The sequence below is a fragment of the Octodon degus genome, unplaced genomic scaffold (genome assembly GCF_000260255.1).
Source record: "Octodon degus isolate 3935 unplaced genomic scaffold, OctDeg1.0 scaffold00001, whole genome shotgun sequence".
Taxonomy (NCBI): Eukaryota; Metazoa; Chordata; class Mammalia; order Rodentia; family Octodontidae; genus Octodon; species Octodon degus.
Genome location: NW_004524577.1, coordinates 34,593,055 through 34,598,978, shown reverse-complemented (window position 1 = coordinate 34,598,978; position 5,924 = coordinate 34,593,055). Strand labels below are relative to the sequence as shown.

Here is a 5,924-nt window from a genome sequence, read left to right as displayed (position 1 = left end):
CCCGCCGCCGGGGTCGCGCCCACCCGCAATCGGGCTCCGGCTCCGGCGCCCCGTGCGCAGGCGCGGGCAGAGCTAGCACACCTGCCCCGCGGACCCCGCGCCCCGCGCCCCTCGCTGGTCTGGGCAGAGACCCAGGGCCCCTAGGGGGTGCTTGCAGACGAGCTGCTTAGGACCCTCGCATTCTGGGCTACAGCTGACGGATTAGGGTTCCGTTCTGGGGGGCTCTGATTGACTTAGGGGCAGAATGTGGGAATTCCACTAGGAGCAGATTCCTTCCATACCCGGCCTAGACCCTAAGTACCAGACTTAGACATCTGGGGGCGGACAGAACCAAACAAATCGAACACTGTGTTTTGGCGTCCAGGAGGCTTTTGCATTAGGCGATATGACATGATGCATGTTCATGTCGAGTGGCCTAAGAGCTACCGTAAAGGAGCAGCAACGTGACTGAGCCATGCGTAAGGGGTAAGGAGAGTTTACACCTCACCTGCATATGTGCTTCCTTGTGGAACTGCGTAAGACTAGGATAACTTTATGATGCCAAGAGCAAAAGTGTTCAAGGGGCTTTCAACCCACCGTGCACAAATAATCAACAAATGCAGGGAAACGAACAAACCATATCCAGCCAAAGGCTCAGGGAAGCTGCTTCAACTTTTAAAAGCTGACCAAAGGGATCGTGAACACTTTCCCTCCTCTGAACAATTCCGGAGAACTTAAAACCATTAGCACAGGAACAAGCAAACCATTCATAGGTGGAAGAATCATAACTGCCAACAACCCATCTTATAAAGCTTTGTTGACATCAATTAGACATTGAAAAGCTTACAAGAAGAGGTGAGGTCTCTTTTCTGATCTTCCAATCTGTAGGATTGTTGCAAAAGAAATTCTCTTGAAATTTAGACTATAAATTATCGATAGCCTAACAAGAGTCTCATGGACTGAACTTCAGGATTCTGGGATTTTTCAAATAAGTTTTAAAATATAATTTGTAAGTTACGGTCACTTTCAAAGTATTTGTTATATGTGTCGTCATGCCTTGTGATCAAGTATTATTGGACAATTTGCCTTCCACTTGTGGCTCTTTTGTTCTGTTTTTGTTCCCCTGAAATCTTTATAAATACATAGTTTAGGTGTACAGAAAACTGCTGACCTACCTAGGTGAGTTAAAACTCCTAGCAGAAGGAACAATGTTAAAGAAAAGCTTAACTTATTTTATGGTCCAGTGGTCCATATTTAGCATACCCAGCAGGTTAGCGGCATTGCCCTGTGAGTAATTGTCAACTGTCCACTTTTCAATCATCAGGGAGCCAGGAGTCTCCCCTCTTCACCTCTAACACTTGGCGCTCCAACTCCCCCTTCCTGAGGCCCAAGCAAGGCCATGGCCTGTAGCTCCCTCCCTCTTCACTAACTTCCTTAACCTTTTCTGAAATCTGAGGTACAAATTCAGACCCCAGATCTGGCAAGGTAGGCTCCACATATTATATTTCAGTCTTCATTTTTTTAATACAGAAAAGTAATTCAGGAAAGCTTCAAGGTGGTGCTTCAAAGCCTCATGCACTTGGGTAAAGATGTGCTCTTAAGAAGGTAGTACAGTAACAAGAGGGGCAATTTACTTCAGATCTATTTTCCATCCAAATCATGGGTTGCCATGGTGAATATTAAAATTTGGATATGACCTGAAGGAAAGAAATAAAATGATCTGGAACATATACACTATCAGTAATTAAGTAAAGAATTATTAGCAGCAAAATAATGAACTGCTTTACAAAACTGGTACCCAAATAATTATTATCACTATTAGCACAGAGCTCAGACTATTACTTTTTTTTCCAAATTCCTGGGTTAATAGGCCAAACTGTTAGCTGCAGTTTTTCAGTATCATGATTAAGCCTTCAGTTTTAGAAATTTTAACACCGAGTGTTCTAGGACATCGAGTAACTGACCTTTTCATCCCTACCAAAAAAAAAAAAAAAAAAGCCTCAGTGTGGAGTTGCCAGCTATTCTACAGGAAATTGAGTCACTACCCCAAACAACACACCTAAATGTCATCTGCAACTAGCAGGACAGAATCATGAACCAGTTTAATTTTGGCTTTTACCAAGAACACAAACTGCATTCATTAATAAAATACTTTCCCCCTACAGAGAGCAGCATGCCCTACAGCTCTGCTTTACAATATAGGAAAACTCTTCTACTTAGCTGGCCAAAATCTTTTTGTGGCAATGAACTGAAGAGAGAAAAACAACAAGGCAAAACCTGTTGGCCACATGCCATCTGGTGTAGGTGAGGGCAGCGGGACAGTAGTTAATACCTCAAGCCTTTGGAAGCCCCCCTTCAGTGGCACTGGCTTTCTTCAAGGTGCCCTTGAACTGTGTGGCACCCCTGTGTCTGCTTAAAGTCCCCTGTGACAGCAGAGCCCTCAGTGCTTTGGGGCCAGCCCAGGGCTCCCACCACGGTGGTGCATGCGAGGGTTCCTGACCCAGGGCCTGAAACCTTGCCAGGGCTTCCAGGAAAGGATGCTGAAGCTCCAGCTTCCCCTTCATAAAGGAAAAGAACCTCAGCTCAGGGCCATAGATTTGGCTGGACTCTGAGGTTGTTTTCTTGTGAAAGTTCTGCCCATGACTCCCAAACACTATTTACCAGGATACTGTCCTGTGAAGCAAAAGGATCATGCTGTGACACATTACTAGGTGCGGGTTCATCTGCCTTGCTGACAGTTGGGGGTGGGAAGGTTGTGTGCACTTGCTGTAATGCCTAGACAGACCTATTGCTGCAAATGAGGAAAACAAGAACAAAAAAAAAATGTGATTCGGATACCACTTGCTTCCCTTAATTAGAAACTAATAAAAACATCACTACCAATTCAAATTGCTTTATTTATTTATTTATTTATTTATATGTATTTAGCACAGGGTCTACAGGGTCTCACTACACTGATTGGACTCATAGTGATCCTCCTGTTTTCAGCCTCCCAAGTGCTGGGATTACAGGTGCGTGCCATCACACCTACTCTCAATCACCCTCTCAGTGTGCCCCAGGGGCAGGGGCAGGGGCAGCATGGCAGGCCCGGTGATCGAACCCCCAGCCCCTGCGTCTGCCTAACCAGGTGCTTTAATCCACTGAGCTATCTAGTAGGCCCTCAGATTGTTTTAAAGTTTTAAAAATGTCATTTTAAACAGATCCTAAGAGCAAATGCTTAAGTATATGCCTTCCTAGGCAGTTCTGGTTTCTCCTCTGGATTGCCACCCAAATCCCCTTTGTTCCTCAGGAAGGAGATAGCGTCTCAAGCAGGTAGAACTGGAGCAAATGAGTTCCGCTTCACCACGCGCTGCTCCGAGCGAGGCGCTGCCTGACCTGGCTGCGCAGGGATTTGGGCAGGTTAGCTTTCACTTTTGCTGACATGCTTTTTCCTCTCTATACGTTTTATCTGATGGGAGATACATGAAGGCCCTGGGTCCTCTTTCAGCGTGTACATGTGACAGGTTTCAGCAAAGCTTGCCAGTGGCAAGCAGCTGTCATTTCCAAGTGTATTTCTGGCACCAAGTCCTTGTTTTGAAGTATTTTAAAATATATAAACTTTCATTTGGTACTTCAAAAATTTGTCCAGAGAGAAGATGTGTCTAATTTTGTGAGTATTTTATTTCCTTTCATCTTTCTACCATCTACGATTTTTCCAGTGCTGCCGAAGGCTCTAGTAAAAATATTTTAAATTAAGTAAGCACAGGATTGAGTATCACTGACTTCTAGTCCGATCAGCAACTCCACTTTTTTTTTTTTTTTTTTTTTTTTTTAGCACTGCCTCTGCGTCATCCACTGAGTTTGTACAAACAAGATGACTCCAGGAGTGTGTCCCTTTTCTAAGAAAAGCCTAGAGTCCAGCAATGAGGACAATTTCAGCACAGCCCACAGGAGGAAGCACTCAGGAAGAAGTAAGCATTGGGCTGTGGGACGGTGGAAGGGGGCTGCATAGCTGACATGATACAGAGGCAGAAGGGGGGACAGAGGCAAGTGATGAGGGTAGGCAGACTTTAGAGAAAACGGCGGGGGTAAACATTTAGGCCTGTGATCAACAAGGTGTGTATGTCTATGTGTAAAGAAACTACCAGGAGTAGAGCTTGGCTTAGGGGAAAAGAGGCTGGAGAAGTCTAAGAAATTACAGAGATCTGGAAAGAAAAGACTCAAATCCATGCAATTAGGAATGAGAAGGGTGAAATCACCACAGACTTTGCAGAAATTAAGAGGATCATCTCTATCTTGAAAACATATATTCTAATAAGATGGAAAATGCAGAAAAAATGGAGAGATTTCTAGATACATATGAATTACCAAAACTGAATCAAAAACATACAAAAATCCTAAAGAAACCAATACCAGTCAATGAAATCAGAGATGTAATCAAACACCTGCCAAAAAAAGAATAGCCCAGACCCCAACAGATTGACTGCTGAATTCCATAAGAAATTTAGAGAAGATCTAAAACCACTACTTCTCAAACTCTTTAATGAAATTGAAAGGGAAGCAATACGCTAAAATTCAATCCTGGCAGCAACTTTTACCCTGTCACCAAAACCAGAGAAGGACCCAACTAAGAAAAAGAACTACAGGCCAATCTCCCTAGTGAACAGAGTTGCAAAACTCCTCACAAGATCCTGGAAAACAGAATGCACTAAATCATTATGACTATTATACACCATGCTGAAGTAGGATTCCTCCCAGGGATACAGAGATGGCTCAACATATATAAATCAATAAATGAAATACACCATATTAACAAAGCCTAAGACAAAAAATCATATAATCATCTCAATAGACACAGAAAAAGCTTTTGACAAAAATCCAGCACCCATTCATGATAAAAATCCTACATAAAATCAGAATAGAAAGTCATTATCTCAATCTGACAAAATCCATCTATGACAAACTAACAACCAACATCATGTTAAATGGACAGAAACTGAAAGCTTTCACTCCAAAATCAGGAACAGGACAAGGATATTCATTGTTTCCCCTGTTATCAACACCATCCTGGAAAATTTAGCCAGAAAAATTAGTAAAGAAAAAGAAAGAAAAAGAATAATGTACAAGATACTCTACATAGAACACCCTCAAACTCCACTAAAAAACTGCTAAATGTAATAAGCAAATTCAGTAGCATAATTAGACATACTCTAAAGACAACATTCAAAAATCAATAGCCTTCCTGTACATGAATAACAAAGATAAGTTATGGAAGCGACAGATTTCACAGTAGCATCTAAAAAAGTGAAATACCTAGGAATCAATGTGACAAAGGATTTGAAGTTATATTATAAAGCAACTGTGAGATAAACAGCATGATATTGGTAAAACAAACAAACAAAAAACTTGAAAATCAATGGGATGGATTAGAAGATGAAGAAACAACTCCAGACACACTCAGCCACCTCATCTTTGACAAAGGTGCCAAACACATTCACTGGATGAAAGATAGTCTCTTTAATAAATGGTACTGGAAAAGCTGGCTCTGCACATGCTGAAGATTAAAACTAGGCCCAGACCTTTCACTAAACTGAGTTCCAAATGGATAAAGATTTAATATTAAAAGAGAAATATAAAATCTGCTGGAAGATAAAACAGACAAAATTCTTGAATACATGGTTATAGGCGAAGACTTTATGATTAAAACCCCTGGTGCACAGGAACTTCACAAAGAATCAACAACTGGGATCTCATCTTTTTAAAAAGTTTTTGCACAGCAAGAGAAACCACTAAGAGAATGAAGAGATAGCTTACAACGTGGGAATAAATGTTTGCCAGCTGCTCCTCACACATTACTATTGAGAAAATATAAAGAAGTCTAAAATATCAGAGCTCCCAAATTCAAAGACCCAACCCAAAAATTGACTTCTAAGATGAATATACACTTCTTAGTTGAAGCAACTATA

The 5,924-nt window shown here is 41.8% G+C and overlaps 1 protein-coding gene across 9 annotated transcripts in view; it reads right to left on the bottom strand.

Moving 5' to 3' along the window:
* Pde4d (phosphodiesterase 4D) overlaps positions 1-5,924 on the bottom strand; it is a 1,527,171-nt gene that overhangs the window by 62,912 nt on the left and 1,458,335 nt on the right. The gene's annotated exons all lie outside the window — the stretch shown is intronic.